The following is a 19,494-nucleotide window of genomic DNA, read 5'->3' as shown; positions in this document are numbered from 1 at the left end:
GGAAAACCTAGGCGCAGATGGGAGGACAATATTAAGATGGATCTAGCAGAAATAGAAATATAAAGTAGAAACTGGATAGAGTTGACTAAAGATAGAAGTCATTAAAGAGCTTTCGTGAATACGGCATTGAACTTCCGTTTTCCATAAGTCATAGAGTTAGTTACTTAGTTAGAGATTTGGAAATATAAACGTCAGGAACAAACATTGGTAAAAAATACAACATTTAAAATTGGAAGTAACTAATCTATTAGTTTAGCTTATAAATATTCAATGTATTATACTACGTAAACTGCATAAGCCAATTCTATAATCTAGTTCTTTCTACATATGTTGTAAAATATATATCAACGTCGACGTTACTAATTCTAAAATATATATTTTAAAATACTGTGCTTAATCTCTTGTTAAGCAGAAATGTCCTTAATATAACCACAGATTAATCATTGTTTTACTGACAAGGGACATCACCCAATTGTCCGGCTCCGATTTCAATGAAATTTTTGTTGTTGATAGAGGACATGTATTCATTACTTGTGATGACAGAAATTTTTGCCATGGTGCATGTTTTCTATTTTTTAATAATTTTTAAAGGTTGTGGTGTGGTTAATAGAGATTACTGCAGAAGTCCCTTACTACCCTTTGTAAACAGAGTGTTAATGAAAGAACAACCATCTAGATACATATAGGGCCTAAGGAGAAGTCGTATGGTACGTATGACCTTGACGGCAGCCATCTTGAAATCCGCCATTTTGAATAAGGTCAAGTTTTTTAAATGAGAATAGGGTAATATGATACATAATTTCGGGCTAGAATTTAATCAGGCTAGAATTTAATAGTAGATGAGACGAGAAATAAGTTGAAAATTCACTTCAAAAAAGGAAACGAAATATAATTGTTGTGTAAATCAATGGTCTTTTGTTTTATTTATTTGTTTATTGTATATTTATTTATTTATTTATTTTCTATGGCAATATTTTAGCTAGTCAGACAAAAAAAGTCATTCATTCTCTAGCGATTGTTGTCGATGGTTCATGTTTGTTAGATTTACAATCAGTATTGATCGGGAACTCGATTAAGTTACACCTCTTTATAAACAAGTTATCTGTTTTCATATTTTGTTCACGGTACAAACAGTGTGTTGGGAACAGTCATATTATGTCTCTTTGATATTTTCTATCATTGCTGCTGTTCCTTTAAAGTTGTATTTATTTAAAAAATAATAATAATAATGTTTGTCGTTTGCGCAACATGTAGGCTACATTTCATGATAATTTTCAGTTCGTGTTACACCAATTTCTTACAATTTCATTTGTATTTCTTTACATCACATACGTCCATAGGTTCCTCATGTACTCTGGGTTAAAATAGTTACACTGCCTAGAAAATTAATAATTACATGACAAGTCTTCAAAATTCAGAAAGATTGCTGGATGCTTATCCCAACACTATTCATGAACTGACAAATCGAAAATCTTTAAAAAAATGTAATAAATTTAGAAAACATGAGCCATGGAAACAATTGAAAAGTGCCAGTTGGAATCTTAAAACATGCGTGAAAATTAGGAGTGTTGCCAGTTTGAAAGATCGAGTAATGGACATTTCGTGCACATTAGAAGAGTCATAAATTCATACTGGTTAACTATAGAATAAAAATAAGCATACCATTAGTTTTTGGGGAAAATTTACTATTAAAATTTGGTGCCACATGCTATGGTTTTCAGTTTTCAAAACTTCACTTTAATTCAAAATGGCGGATTTCAAGATGGCTGCCGTCAATGATACCCTTATCTTATCACTTCCCTCTAGGCATACTATGTATTACCGAAACCTTTATCGACTTATTATTATTAATACGCGGGTTAGAAGCGGAGGTAAGGGACTTACGCACATAGTAAGTATAAAAAATTAATATCCTGTAACTTTTCACCAAATAAGCGCATCTAAAAACTAACTTCACCATTGTCTTCCTGATTAAATTCTAGCCCGAAATTATGTATCATATTACCCTATTCTCATTTAAAAAACTTGATTAATTCAAAATGGCGTATTTCAAGATGGCTGCCGTCAAGGTCATACGTACCATACGACTTCCCCTTAGGTCCTATATGCATCTAGATGGTTGTTCTTTCATTAACACTCTGTTTACAAAGGGTAGTAAGGGACTTCTGCAGTAATCTCTATTAATCACACCACAACCTTTAAAAATTATTTAAAAAAAAGAAAACATGCACCATGGCAAAAATTTCTGTCATCACAAGTAATGAATACATGTCCTCTATCAGCAACAAAAATTTCATTGAAATCGGAGCCGGAAAATTGGATGATGTCCCTTGTGAGTTACAGAACGCCTGTGCTCACTTCCAAAAGCCATTCCATGGTTCGATCCGTGGACCAAGTGAGTTTTTGGTGGACATTTTCCTGCTAGTTTTCTCTGGGTTTTCCCGTCTTCTCCAACATCTTCATTCCACTAATTCGTTCATTTCAGGGATGTCTATACTCCTGAAGGGCATATGATGCAACAGTAGAAATGCCATTTGATTACACTAGTCGACAAAAAAAAACTTTCTCTCCGGCACACGGAAGAAAATACCTGATCCTAATAGAACTTTTCACGTAGAATACGAATCTGCAATCAGTTTTTCTCCATCACCCTCAGTTTTCCCATGACAGAGGGATTTGCGGGAATTTTCCCCTCAAATTTTCCACTTTGTTTTACCATTTTTATATCTGTAGCTCGGATACCCTTAGGTATATAAACACACAAATTATATTGTATGTTAGCTTGATTGATACTTAGTAAGCCCTCTAAGTTTCATAAAAATCGCATTATTCTTCCTAGAGAAATAAACATATTTATATAAAAATATGCTATATGTACTGTTCATTTTACCATATTCACTAGTGCAAGATAAAATCACATATTACTTCCACGAAAATTACAATATAAGCACGGTATATACCTCACTGGATTTGAAATAAAACATATTTTCAATTATGTATACACCGTGATACCATTTTTTGTATGAGGGCATTTCTAGAGGGATTTTGTGGGAAATTCCATCCAAAAAGTAGTTTATAAGATATTCTTGTCTTAAAATTGTTATTTGTATATAGTGATCCATAAACAGGAACTGAACTAAAACATAATTTTATGTCTACTTAATAAATAATACAAAAGAAGTGAGTGGTATCTTCTTAATAAATAAACACTTACTCACCTTAACTAAAATTTTTTAGTTGTTGACTTTCATCTGTGTTTGGCTTCTGGAACATCTCTTTTGAGTGTCCAACAGTAATCAGCTAGCATTTGTGAACTTCTCTGTCCCTGGTATCTCTTCTCCATGGAGAAAATGTTCTGATGAAAACGTTCCTCATGCTCATCACTAACAGTACCAAGGTCTTCAGAAAAGAAATGCAGGTGGGAGTCTAGAAAGTGAACTTTAAGGGACATGTTGCAACCCATTTCTTTGAATGATTGCAGGAAATCATTCACAATTTCACGGTCATTTGGGGCTTTCTGGTTTCCTAAAAATTCTCTATTAAACATTTAAATGAACATCAAGCTGCTTTCTCAACCGGAGTTAAGAGATCCTTAAATTTTTGGACACGAATCAAACATCGTATTTGGGGGCCTACAAAAATTCCTTCCTTGATTTTAGCGTCACTAACCCGAGGAAATTTTTCCTTGAGGTAACAAAATCCTGCATTACTTTTGTCCATTGCCTTAACAAAGTTTTTGAAGAACCCCAACTTTATGTGAAGAGGAGGTAGAATTATCTTATCAGGGCTCACCAGTGAGGAATGAACAAGATTCTTCGGTCCAGGAGTTAATGCAGTTTTGGCAATTCCTTTTTAATGTAATGTTCCGATTTGTTCCTGCTGTCCCATTCGCATAGGAAACAACAATATTTCGTATAACCAAGTTGCAAACCAATTAACAAAGAAATAAGTTCAGAAATAACAAAGAAATAAAAAAAAGTAATAAATCACAGCAAACAGTCCACTTGTATTTCTGATACTGAATTCTTTCTAACACTATTTTGATGTTTTCATAGGTTTCCTTCATATTAGTTGCATATGTCAAAAGCACTGAAGGAAATTTGTTGCCATTGTGCAAAGAACAGCCTTCAAACTAGTTTTGGAAGAGTCAATAATCAATCTCCACTCTGTACTTATATGTGCATGTCCGAGTGTATCCATCACAGCACAGACATTATTACAATACACTAAATCATTTTGTTGAGAATAGTAGTTTTGAAACTCTGTATGACGATTTCGAAAAATACACACTTTAGTGTCACGATGGAGCAGATTCCAGTCTTTAAGTCTAGAAGCAAGAAGTTCTACCTGTATCTTGGAGAGTTTTAAATCCCGTACGAAGTCATTTAGTTCACCCTGAGTTATCAGATGGGGATCCAATATAGATATGCTTTCTACATAAGTAGGATCATCTTTTTCATTTGGAACTTTAGTAGTTGTTTCAAGTACGTAAGCCTCATTTACAGTACGATGAGCAGAAGGTACTGGTACAGGTAGTTTTGCACTGTGTGGAACTGACCTAGTTGCTGATGGCAAATTAGGGTACTGTACTGTGTGCTTAGCTTTATTGGTTATTCCTTTTTTGTGTCATACAAAAGTAGCAGTCTGAAGAATGATCTTTTGGTTCCCTCCGGATCATCTGTACTACGAAGTTCATGTTTCCTTCACCATTTGCATACCCAGTCAGACGTTTCACGTAAGTACAACAAATGTAGTGAGGAGCCCAGTTCTTACCTTGGTCTCCTACACAGCAACCAAAATATAACTGATAACACTTCCTCACAAGTGGAGTAAAACATCGACGTTGCAATTTAAATGTCAGCTCCCCACATGCATAACAGAAATTGTCCGGGTGATTTGCACACTTCCTCGGCATCTTGTACCCTGTAAGGTATCACACACACATACACATACGAATCTACACTCCATCAATCATGAAGCAGCACAGACGTAATGTAACTCAGTGCATCACCACACAACACAATCTATTCGAACTCCACAATGCACAAACACTTCAACTTACACGAGGCTACATCTAAAGCACGTCCAGCTTGGACCGTCACTCAACGCTACTAACAGTCATCAGGCTACGTGAGTCATCCTTTTTTTATGCATTGTTATCAGATCGAAATATTAAAAAGTGACTTATTTTCCACAGAAAGCATGCGTGTATTTGTGCTTGTATTTGAGTATCCATCTATGTGCCGACAATAATACATCAATGTTAGTTTTTTTTATTTGGTAAAAGTCTTGCATAGTATATTCTTAATTACCTATAAACAGACACAATAGTTTATATCTTTAGACAGAATAATGCGATTCACATGAAATAAACACTATTTATTAAGTAGACATAAAACTATGTTTTAGTACAGTCCCTATTCCTGTATCACTATACACAAATAGCAAGTCGAGACAAAAAAGTCTTATAAACTACTTTTTGGAGGGAATTTCCAAAAAAAATCCCTCGAGAAAGTCCCTCATACAAAAATGGCGACATGATGTGCACATCATTGAAAATATGTTTTATTGGAAGTTCAATGAGATATAAGCCGTGCTTATATTGTAATTTTCGTGGAAGTTATACGTGATTTTATCTGCGCTAATGAATATGTTAAAATGAGCAGTACACATAGCACATTTTTATATAAATATGTTTATTTCTCTAGAAAGAATAATGCAATTCTTATGAAACTTAGAGGCCTTGCTAAATATAAATCAAGCTAACATACAATACAATTTGTGTGTTTATATATCTAAGGCTACCCGAGCTACAGATATGAAAATGGTAAAAAAGGGGGGAAATTTGAGGGGAAATTTCCCGAAAATCCCTCTGTCACGAGGAAACTAAGGATGATGGAGAAAAACTGATTGCAGATTCGAATTCTACGTGAAAAGTTCTATTATTATCAGGTATTTTCATTTCTGTTCCAAGATCTTGTTAACTAGTGTTGTTACTCCATATTAAACCATTAATGTATCCTACTAGAGAAACGTTAAACTATTCCAAAAATTAGATTCACGACGATTGGTTCTATTGAAGCTTGATGCCTTAGTCAGCATCGATGCAATATGATATGTAAATCTGGAGTTGAACATGGAATTTCTACCAAAGTAATGCGCTGAAATTTGAAGATTTTTCCATCGAGAATTATATCCTGGACCCCATTTAATAGGGGTGCTGTATTACCCCGCTGGAATGATGGTTTATGAAGAAAACATCGATGTACTTCTTTCAATGGCGTGCTTTCTGCTCCTGTTTGAACGATTTGTCTGTTAGGACCTGTAGGACATTAGGTGTAGAAAAGATATCTTTTCGATATGTTGTATTCCTTTCCTTAACAGAACTATTCTTAAACATAGAAGAGTAATTACACAGACAAAGCAGTCAAATAAGAAAAGTTTTTCTATATAATGTTTTCTCGAATATTTTGAACTTTCTAAAATATGTGTATTTTAATTAGAAATACTGTACATTCTTCCTTTCGTTTTGATCACTACACGAACGAACATTTAATTATTATATTCAGAAGAGCAAGGTCATTTTTAATAACTAAATCTTTAATAATTAGATAATGTCTGTTATTTGATGGAAATAGAAAGAAAAAGAGGAATTGACTCACCCAACAGATCGATCAACATGGAGGTTGAAGCTGATAACCTCCTCCCTAAAGTGCGAACATAGGGCTATATGACACATTTTAGCAACGAAAATGCGGATTTGCTTGAAACTCCTGCAGTGAATAAAGGAATCAAAAGTAGGACATACGTGTTTTTATATAGGTCACCCTAAAATGCGAACATAAGGCAATATAACACCTTTTCGCAAGGCCATAACTGGTTACACCGTTAGAGACACACATTGGCTAAAAGAGCTATAAGATTGGCTACTTTACGTGAAGAAATATTGCATGCCCGCTTAAATGGCCACAACCATGTTTCTGAGGCCGCAAATGAAGCGAGGTTATGCTCCTGATGTACTTGGAAAGTCACCGCTGCATATCTACGTCATGCAGTAGTAAACGTGCGCCTACTGCGGTTTCAAAGTTCTATAGCACGAAGAGCGACACCTCACGCAATTTGTCTTTGCGCGTTCCACGTGAAGAGATTTTCATCTTCCAACGGTACGACTGGTTTAGGAACGTTACTCTCTCATGTGTCGTTTAATGAACTGTAACGACAATATATTTCGTTTTCCACTCTTCTATAATTCAACTGCTTTTCTCTTGTATTCCAAGTCCACAGTCTCACCACTCATATCGCCGCAGGTGCCCGATGTTCTCCTTTGCATTCCACGTAGGTTTCATCCACGTTTCCAAACTCGTTGATGGCATTTCGTTCCATGAGATCCTCTTCCAAATCAAACTGTACAGTAACGTTCTTCGTTGTACATTGGCATGGCTCTATCTGCAGGATCATTGATTAATCCTCGGAGGTAATTTGCAAGGCGTGTGTCTGCTCTGTTTGGAGGTGTTTCTGGAATGTCTATAATAGCAAAATATGTTGCAAGTTGACGAATGGCATTTAATGGATTGACCCATTTTGGGTAGGGCTCTAGAGCTGTGACTCATTAAGGCGCAATAAATATAATGATAAGGATGCCATGTTGTGCATATATATATATATATATATATATATATATATATATATATATATATATATATATATATATATATATATATATATATATATATATACTATTCAGTGCACGTAATCCACACTATATAGGACACGAGCCATACGATTAACACATTGACCATTGTTTACTAATCACCACACATGTACTTGAACAAATTGCACTGATAGACGCTTACTCATGGGTAATTGCCTTTTTATTAATGCGAGATAACAATCCACTTGTAATACGTTTATCAAGGATAAACCTAATTACATTCAGTGTCTAATTGTGTTATGAATTGTTCGTAATTATCATTTAATTTCTAATATGCAACCATGCTCTTGACACTCAAGAAATTGCTTTCTGAAACTGGTACAAATGACAAATCAAATTGTAGTAATGATTTCCAATTTTATCTCTCATCTGGGCCAATATTTGCAATAGATTCCTCATTGTTTTCCTTAAATCTCTCCATAGCAAAAGTTTCAATACAATCAGACATGTGTATAACGTTCAGGAACTCATAACACTTCTCACATTGCCTACAGATGATGACACAATTGATTCGCCGTTTGCAGACGTATCGACTACTATTACAGTGTTTTATCTTTATTGTTTCTTCCTTTTTGAATTTTAAACGCGTATAGTGTATTTACAGAATGCGTTGCACATTATGATCTTGCTAAAAGATGTTATATGACTCTATGTTTGCATTTTATGGGGTATTTACCACCTTTATCCCCTACATTCGCCAATATAAAAAAACACGTATGTCTTACTTTTGATTCCTTTATTCACTGCAGAAGTTCCAAGCAAATCTGCATTGTGCATTGCTAGTTATGGCCTTGCTAAAATATGTGATATTGTCTTATATTCGGACTTTAGGGGTATGTTTACCCCTTTCATCCCCCACGTTAGCCGATATATAATAACATGAAATGTCTTGGTTAGGTTACCAGGAAAAAAAGACGCACACTGAACAGAAAGAAAAAATATCGAGAATATGTGCCTAATTTTTCATTAATTTCAAAAATTCTGTTAACTTAGAATTGAACTTCAAAAGAACTTCATGAATGTGTGATATATTATATAATGTTCTTAGTTGAGTTCTTACCTAAAGGAGGAAACGAGTGCTGTATTAAATCCATGGCATAAGCCAAACTCTGTGAAAAGCATCGTTTCCTTAAGTACTTTCTTTGTATTGTATTCTGAAGCAGAAGTGGGAAATGACCTCACCTGCAAGAAACAACAAGTTTCAGTTGAGCTTTCGAATGCATTTAAAGATTTCTTATTTTAATTTAAAGGAACGGAAGAAGTGAAGTAAAGAAGACCTCTAGAATTACTGTATATATTTGTAGATACTCATTTAAGAATACGTAGTAAAAATTCAAGAATCAGGTTCAAGATTCTAACACAAGAGGAATATAATGTAAATTGGTGGTCATTCCTATATAATTGACTTTCCAAATATTTTATACTGTTGGTTCTTAAGATTAATTAGTGCTCACTCTTATAATACGTGTAACTAAGCCCACCAATCACAAAGTTACTTGTTTGGATAAGTAACTAGCCATACAGGTGCTTTATGTATACGGTATTTAGTATTGTAAGCCTAAATCTGATCAGGCCCATAGCCAGCCCAAAAATGTATGGGGCCCGGTAGAAGTTAGGGGGCCCGATCCAACCATATTATAGTTCATTTGTAAGCCTACCGTGTAAATTTTAGGGCCAGTAAATATTTAGAGGGGTCGGTCTCTCCGTTAGACCCCCTTGGATACGTACCTGCATCTTATATAGATCTGGAAGAAAGTTGGAGACGGGCATTGTTGAACTATATCCAACAAGTAATAAATATAACTTTGGTTTGAGTAAATAGTAGGTACCCAAAGTAGCGTATCTACTGACGCAAGCTGGTTTGCCCTGGCGATTTGACGACTAGTGTTATCCTCATAGAGAGTAGGTACCTATGAAGCGCATAACACACAAATACATGTATTACACAGACTCCAAACATTCTGTCATAGAAAGGGAATATGAAGGTACAACTGGAAGTTTTTATGAATTCTTCCTAAAAGTTCTGACTGGAAAATTTGGAGGATAAACAACAGAATTAGACAAGAAAATAGAATTGTGATGGTTTAAATATACGTTGCCAACGTTTGTTGCATTCTGGCGCAAACACATAACAGAAGATAAAACAACACATGAACACCAATATTTTATATTGAGTTCAACTTAATCTTTAGTGCACTATCTTAAACAAAAATGTTATACTTTCATAGTTTTAATTTCATGATCCTAATATTAGGTTAGGTTTTACTTTTATTATAATATCGTCTCCACATCAAGCTAGTCAAACTTAAGAAACTGTAATGTCACGAAGATCATTAGATCGGATTAAACTCTGCAATGGACTTCCTTGTATTTTTACAACTTGAATTCCAAATGAACTCATCTCATCTCAATATGTAAACTTTTATTATGCTTATCGTCCCATTAAAATGACATCCGTACAGACCGCAGGATAGAAGGTATTCAATAAATCGCAAGTTGGATACGTCCGCTGCCTTACTTCAGCTATAATCAGTGATTACTTGAGCTGTAATCAGTGTTAAAAATTTTTTTGATTACTCGTTACAGGAACTGCTATACATTGATCAGAGCAATACATTATTATTATTATTATTATTATTATTATTATTATTATTATTATTATTATTATTATTATTATTATTGATTTCTTATCCATCCAAGGAAACGACGTGGTACTCATACCAAACTTTAGATGCGTTGGTCCTTGGTTCTGCAGGTCATAGACCATAATGCAGTGCTATATTTACGTATAAGCTAAACAAGCTATAGCTTATGTCCCAACTTTTTTGGGGGCCGACAAAAATTTTAAAGACAAAAAACTGGCTGTAATATAATTTCCAAATAATAAGAGAAAGCAAATAAGATAAAACGCACATAAATGAACGGTATTTTGTATTACTATGTACTTACTCTTATGAAGCAAGTTATGGGGCCTCGCTTATAATGCGGCCCTTTTTCCCAACCCCGCTTGTAATACTACCCAGCCTTGCTTTGATGGGACCCCCGTTTCCTAGCCCTGTTTGAAATGGAGTCCCTGTTTCCTAGCCTCGCTTGTAATGGAGTCCCTGTTTCAGAATCCCGCTTGTAATAGGTCCCTGTTTCTCAGCCTCTACTGAGGAACATGTTTTCTGTTAGGGGGGTAGAAAGTGGAAACACAGCGTGAAAACTAAACATTTTAAAAATTAACCTTTCAAAACGCATGTCTCACAATAACATATGTATATGAGATTTCACAGAATAAATGCTTGAAATTGAGTCCATGATATTGACTTGCCCTGTATAATTACTAATAGTTTGTATCTTATATTGATACTTATTATTTCATATTACTGCAAGCGTTAAGTGACTAGATTATGAGTCTGTATTTTGTGTTACCACAGCAGTTTGAAATGCGTTGTAAAAGTTGTAAGATTATAAAATATTGTAAGTTGATCAAAATGAAGTTAATATACAACGGTACATTGTATATTTGTATTATAAATCTTTATTACTTTGTAATTTTGGACCATAAGATATTCTAAATATGTACTAGGCTGGCTGATTTTACTATCAGAAGAAGAGAAAGAAAAAGAAATTATATATATATATATATATATATATATATATATATATATATATATATATATATATATATATATAAAAGATATTCAAATATTTTAAAAAATAATAGGATTGTCGATAAAACGTTGTCAGGAACAACAAAATATATATAAATGGAATTATGGCAGATAAGTTTGTGTTTTAGTGGCTCAATTAATTTAATAAGAGCGAACCGTTCTAAAATCGGTGCCGAACACCGAGAGTGGGAAAGGAAAAGTGAAAGTGTATCCTTCGAAGTACAGTAAAACGAGCACCATTGAGCCTCACATTGATTTCACTATTTTAAGAAGTGGAAAAGTAATACAAAAAAAAAAAAAAAAAAACATGAGTACTACGAATAGTGAAGCGACGGATATCCAAATGATTCAGGCTGAAAGGAATGCTCCAGAAAACTTGATGGATGTTTTAAGAGGGATATCACAACAGATTAAGGACCAAGCTCAGCATTTTGATGAAAAGCTTGAGCAATTGCAGGAACGCAACGACGGCAAATGGGACCAGATACAGGAACAATTGAAATCAAATGAACCAACAAATGGCTGCCAAATTTGGTTATTAAGATGAAGAAAGGGAGAAAATAGTACAGAAATTCACTGACTCATAAGATTCTGCAGACATTATAGAAATTGAAGTTACAGTTAATGAACATATAAAGCTGAGTGTAATGGATCAAAACAACGAGAATGCAGAGAACGATGGTTGTTCCCAAGAGAATCGGCATGACTCCAGAATTTGTCTTCCACCCCGTAGACCTTACAGTGCTTTGATTCTGTTCCTGTTTTACAAGTCCTTGAAGCGAATGGAAGCAAAGAACTTACTTCCGATAATATTGTGAGGCTAAAATGGGTTGATAGAAAAGGAAGCAAGTCAGATGATGATTATCCGCCTGGCAGCGAGGAGGTTATTTCCAAGAAGAAGGACAGTGATACAGCAGATGACCAGAGGAAGATTCCATGGAACCGAAAAAGTGGTAGGACAAAGTATCGTGAATATTGTGGTAGAAATAGGTACAGCCTTATTAGAAGACACGACATTTCATCACGTCAAAAGGATGAGAACTGAACTTAGTGTTACCGGTAAGATAACGAACCTAACCTTAGTAGTGACGGTAAATGTGATTGTGTGACTCCACCTAATTCTAGCGTAATACGATCTCGTTCACATAAGAAGCATGTAGGCATTAGATCTAATCATGTTCGATGGAGACTTCGTAGAAATCCCATAGATGACGAAAATTTTCAAAGTAAGAAACAAAGAACTGTAGATGTAAATAACGCGCAAAACTGTATTCCGGTTTATGACTCTCAATGCAACCTAATCCAATTCATTGGTCATGTAACTTAACCTAATGTAGGGGCGTCCGAAAGAATATATAAAATTGATTCTTAATATGGCCACATATGTCTTAATGTTATGTGTTTTCTTTGATATTTGTATTATCAATCACATTATTCGTGTTCCATGTTATTGAAGTATATTTAAAAGCCTCTTTGTAATGCTAGGATATATATTGAAGTTAATAATTTCTTTTCTATAAGGAATTTGTATTTTAAACTATTCTTACTTTTGTGTTCTTGTTACATTCGAATTATATGCTAATAATATAAATATATCTGATCATTTTACGTTCGAAGAACTACTATATGAAAATCTTTCTCAAAACCTTCTTCATCTTACCTAAATAAATAGTTTTTAATTTGTAACCAGCATTTAATGGACCCGAAAAAGGACTTAAATAACTTGCAAATCAAATTTCGAATGTGCTTTATCGTCGTTAAAATGTATAAATAAATGAAGATGATGATAAAGTTTAAAATAAATATGATAATAATATTGTTATAAAATTAAATATGATATATATATATATATATATATATATATATATATATATATATATATATATATATATATATATATATATATATATATATGTATAATTATATGAATTGTAATTTTCAAGTATACGAGGTGCATTCGAAAACTCGATGTAAAAGTAAACGGTCCAGAATTCTTTTTCTTTTCATTAAATAAAATGAATAAAAAGAAAAGTCCGTCGGGCGCCATAATATACAACGGTACATTGTATATTTGTACTATAAATCTTTATTACTTTGTAATTTTGGACCATAAGATATTCTAAATATGTACTAGGCTGGCTGGTTTCACTATCAGAAGAAGAGAAAGAAAAAGAAATAGTATATAGATATAATGTTAATATATATAAAAAGAAGATATTCAAATGTTTTAAAAAATAATAGGATTGTCGATAAGACGTTGTCAGGAACAACAAAATATAAATAAATGGAATTATGGCAGATGAGTTTGTGTTTTAGTGGCTCAATTAATTTAATAAGAGCGAACCGTTCTAAATAAACATATTTAGATATTTATTAGGTCCATGAATTATTATACAGCATATATTCAAACCCCCAAAATGGCGACATTTTGTCACTGAAAAAGAAGGCTAGCTTAGGGCCCCATCAAATCTAAATGCGGCACTGCCATAATGCCAAAATAATCTTGAGATCACTAAGAAATGCAAAAAATAAATCAAAGCATACAATGTTCACAAATTTTGAGAACCCTTGTCCGTGCCAAATTTTTGCTGACAGGATCGCACTAACTAAGGCAGCTACTATTGTTTGAAGTTCGAACTTCAAGGTTATGTTTTTGTTGATTGAAGTTTAGATTCTCCTTTCACCACCAACGCTAAATGAGACAACCCTACAATTAAATATGGAATCCGAATCCTCATAGTGTCACATTCCAATTGAATCCTAGAGCATAGATGTCAATTACTATACCAGTTAAGAAGAGAGCTCTGGAGATGTATTCCTGCATTCACAGTGACGGACCGGTTTGCGGCTCTGCGAAACAAAACATAAATTGATGACCCTATTCCACAACAAAATATAGACTTTCCTTATGCTAAGACTAAGAGGTGGTACTAAGAGGCAATTTACAATTTATTTAGATGTTGAATTTATGGGACGATAGTTTGATTACTCAGAATGCAACAAACGATGTATTTGTTATTATATAAGTCATAATTGTTAACAAATTGGGTTTATTTTGTTCTTATATTTTAACAGGCAGGAGCAATTGCTTACCATATTATGTATCTCTGTTAAGTTCAACCTCGGAACGCTATGATTTTCAAACTTTCGAATCTCAACTAAGTTCGTTCCGTTCATATTAGCTACGGTGGTAAAGAATTCAATGTACAGCTTTCTGGTAGTTTTGTTCAACTTCCCAAATTGCCTAAAAGTGAAGAGAACATAAGTAAAACAAACATTTCATTAAATAATAATTAATTGATATAGACTTTCCATAAACAAACAGTTCAACCACGCTGTGGAATTAAAACTGCATGAATAATGGTTGTAATAAACTACAAACAATAATTTTTCAATGTTGTCACTCGTGCTTCCGCTTACCATCACCAATGACGCTCTCTTTAGTAATGTGAATGAGCTTAATAACGTCTCAGGGTTACAGTCATCAATGGCACTCTCGATGAGTAATCTCAATGACCCTAACAACGTTTCAGGATTACTATCACCAACAACGCTCTCGTTCACTAATCTCAATAGGCTAGGAATGTCTCACGCTTACTATACTCAATGATACTAATGTTAACTAAATTCAATGAGAGTAACAGGCTTAAGCTAGTATTCTCGATATTGGCAGCGCTCCAAAACTTCAATTAGCCTAACACAATCTGAGGCTCACTATTATCAATGACACTCGCGCTCACTAATTTCATTTAGCCTAACAATCTCATGCGGACTGTCATCAATAACGCTGTTGCCCTCTAATCTGAAAGAGTCGAACGCCGTCTTAGGCTTAACATCATCAATATGGCTCTCATTCAATAATCTCAATGAGGCTAACATGGGTCACAGGCTCACTATCCTCTATAAAGCTCTCGCTTACTAATGTCAATCAGACTAACATGGTCCCGAGCTTACAAGTAAGGGACCATATGGTTGTCGCGCAAATCAGATGCAGACATACGCCATCTGATTGAGCATGAAAATATATGGGGAACACAGAAATTTAAGGTGCTAAGGGCCATAGGGAGCGGAGCGAGGAAAGAGGAAACATTGAATGTCGGCAAAATTGGAGAAAGTCAGGAATGACGGGAAAAGTTAATTTCGTGCAAACAGGGAAAGAAAGTCAACCAAAAGAAAGAAACTAAACATAACAAGGGCATCAAGGATGAAGAAAGATCATAATCAGGGTTGCCATCCGGACCGCAATGTTGCCAGCGCTGCATAACATTGATATGGAAGATATAGCACAGTATAGTAATTCATGCACAAGGAAAAATATTAGTAACACAAAAGACAATTGAAAAGACTCTGTACACGTGCGTAAAAAGGTTTAACGTAGTCGTGAGTGAATATTACACCCGCGTGAATACAAATGGAGGAAAATAGAGAACAGTACGCATCATTTGTAGTTTAATTGCAGTTGACGTGAAGATCACGAATGAATGGTCAAGACACAAACATTTCTCGCAGTGAGCACTGCGGATGAAAGTAAGCTGGTCACACGCGTCTCTGCAGCATTCCTCTGTGAGTCCTTTTTCAAAGCAATATGCGCAAGGTGTTTCAAACTATCCAGGATGTTTATTGGAGTAGCCACATTTGAAAAACGTAAAGCGTATCATCTTTTGGAATCGCCCAGAGGAAAACTGGTAATGAACAAATGACTGAAGGCGGAGAAAGTTCTCACGTTGCCACACATTAATACTGGAGAACACTAACGTATCTGTGATGAACTTCACCATGTTTTTGAATGGACGAAAGAAGAACACATCAGCAGGTTGTATAAGGCGTGTACATTTCGCAGGAATCAGCTTTTTGTAGAACTGAACACCGTCAGGAACTGTCATGTTGTAAAGAGTGTTATCCTTGTTTGGAGTCCAGGAGTCAACGAAAAGCAAAACACGATCCTTACCCTGAAGATCGGGCCACAAAACTTCTTCCAGGAAGATTTGCAAATCCCGATTGGTCATATTCGCTGATCTGCTTGCATATGCTTTCACATTGGGGAATTCAGCGACCATGCGCGCTGGAAAGTTACCACTGGGTTACGAAACAAGAACATACATGTGTGGAAGCAATGTAACGTCCATCCCAATCACCGGCATAATCATATAGGAATGTGTCGTTGCGGTAACTGAACGATGCTCTCAAACACTTTCGTTTCTGTGTTATCATGTGTACCCCTTCACTTTCATGTCTATATTTGACCTTCCTCATGTACATTCACGACTATCGTTAAACCTTTTTGCGCACATGTACAGAGTCTTTTCAATTGTCTTTTGTGTTACTAATATTTTTCCTTGTGCATGAATTACTATACTGTGCTATATCTTCCATATCAATGTTATGCAGCGCTGGCAACATTGCGGTCCGGATGGCAACCCTGATTATGATCTTTCTTCATCCTTGATGCCCTTGTTATGTTTAGTTTCTTTCTTTTGGTTGACTTTCTTTCCCTGTTTGCACGAAATTAACTTTTCCCGTCATTCCTGACTTTCTCCAATTTTGCCGACATTCAATGTTTCCTCTTTCCTCGCTCCGCTCCCTATGGCCCTTAGCACGTTAAATTTCTGTGTTCTCCATATATTTTCATGCTCAATCAGATGGCGTATGTCTGCATCTGATTTGCGCGACAACCATATGGTTCCTTACTTGTTAGTATCGTCAGTATATTTTCGCCGATTAGTCTGAATGATGCTAATGCAATTTCAGGCTCACAGCAACTCGAGATCAGGCTCGCAATCCTCAATGAGATTGGCTCTTTTGGAGTTTTGCTCACTAGTCTGGAATTGGCTTCACTCTCTCGTGCACTCGGAAACTTTGTTGAGGTGTGCAGAGTCGACTCCCGTTTATTATCAACTTCATGGAATCGTGCTCACATCAACTTAGGTGGAATTAATGCTTGTTTTAAATAATGAGATTTTTCTGTTAAGACTAAAAAACTGATTGTGTTCAATTTGGAGTAAACAGCAGAGATTCCAGTGTCGAAGCTGTGTTCGAAAACTGCCATGGATCTTCTTACGATAGTCAACCTACTAGCTACTTTCTTTCTTCTGATGATGAATACACCCTAATAACGTCTGCTTTGAAATGATCACGACCGGCCTTCCCGTTCTATATGGCGGAGTTAGGAATATCTCTGGATGACAGGAATTCAGATTAACGTTAAGGACGTTAACCTTTCTCAATCAACACTACAGGAGACTTCAGATGTCACTTCTCTGCTGGATCCTCAAGAATTTCCAGAATTGGGTAGACTTACTTTGCAAGAGAGGTCGATCTCGGCTTTCACAAGTAACAATGATGGACGTTTGTATGCCAGCTTTACTAGAGGGATCGATCCAGGTCCTCCCAAGTAGTAATGTGGCATATTTACTCCTGAAGGTTTGTAAGGTTACCTTGCTAGAGAGGTCGATCTCTGATCTCCCAAGTAGTAGTGCATAACCTTTACTTATGGAAGTTCATATGGAGACGGAAAAATGCTCTCATATGCCGTTATTCCAATTTGGAATGCACAAGAAATTTTCAGCAGCAGCAAGTAAAACAAGAAGTCAGCAAACTTTTCCCCAGTGTATATAATTTGGTCAATTATCCCCTTTGTACCGTTCTGACGGATAAACATCCCGAAAGTATTGACTAATCATCAATACACTATATGACACTTTACTAAAACTCTAAAGAAACTACAATACTACAAAATACGGTATCTGTTCAATGCAAAATAGAGAGAAGCAGTCTCCAACAGCTACCTTTCACACAGACGGTGGTGATAGGTGTTACGATGGATGAGCTTTTAGAAATCCTTCTTCTCTAACTATGATGACATCCGTTGTCTGTTTTATCGCATAAAGATGTACTAATGGAGTTTCGCTAATTATGTGCGCTGGGTAAAGGCAGACGTTGATTAAATACACTTATGATTTGGATGAATAATTTTCTTTTTTTAATATTTAGAAGGCGGATTCGGACAGTATTTGCTCGATATCTCGAAATACTGAAAATTATTTGAAGAAATATTTTATGGGGGAATTAATACCAATGTTTTACACTTATGTTGTAATTTAAATATTACGTTCCTATTTTATTGAAAATCATGACAAATTAAGTGGAATCAGTATTAATATTTAGAATTGACTACTACTACTACTATTCTAGTATTTCTACTTTATGGTATTTTAAGAGGAATCAGCATTAGTATTCAAAATTGATTTCTACTATTATTCTAGTATTTCTATTTTACGATATTTTAGAGGAATTAGCATTAGTATTTAGACCTGATTTTGCTATTATTCAAGAATTTCTACTTTACAATATTATAAAAGATGTGAAAAATATATATTACAAGACTTGTTGCTTTGTGTAATATATTATACGACTTGTTGCTTTGTGAAATAAGCCTCTGGTATGGTGGTGTGTTCGACTTATGGTTGTTTTTGCATATTCCGACAAATTTTCAACTTTCCATGGAATCGAAAGAAGGCATTTCTGTATCAAGGTTTGTATATATATAGTTTCTGCCGTATTTTAGTGCCTTGGATCATCTCCCGAAAGAACTTGCAGTTGTATCCGAACACCTTTTATAGGGAATTTAATGAACAAAATATCTAATATGAGGAGAGAAGAGCACTACTTAAGTATGTGATAGAGATACATATGACATGCATGTAGGGCAGTGCATGAAATTTAAATTGTTACTCCAATAACCAGATCATACAGTTCTGTCGCCATCTTTTCGAAGGCAAGCAAATTAAGTAGGTCAAAGGATTATAAGAGAAAAATATTTGGTAGCCACTGATAACTTTGCATCCGAAAATCCCTGTTTTGTTGTAAGGTAAGTAATATCAAAGAATTTTAGACGTCAGAATCCACCGTGTTACAATCTTTCGTAACTAAAACATTGTCCGTGGTCATGAATGAAGGTGGTCATCTTCCTTGTATTCTGAAATGTAATTTATATTCAAATGTGCAGAGCGTCAACCAATTATAAAGAACTGGGTGAAATATCGCATTCTGTGACATTATGTAAAATGAAGTTCAAGATGTAGAAAGATGTTAATAATGGACCTTGAGACTGTTGGTAAAAGCTATAAA

Source organism: Thermobia domestica, chromosome 8 (assembly GCF_964235325.1).
Source record: "Thermobia domestica chromosome 8, izTheDome1.hap1.1, whole genome shotgun sequence".
Classification (NCBI taxonomy): Eukaryota; Metazoa; Arthropoda; class Insecta; order Zygentoma; family Lepismatidae; genus Thermobia; species Thermobia domestica.
Note: the sequence above shows the minus strand (reverse complement) of the source record.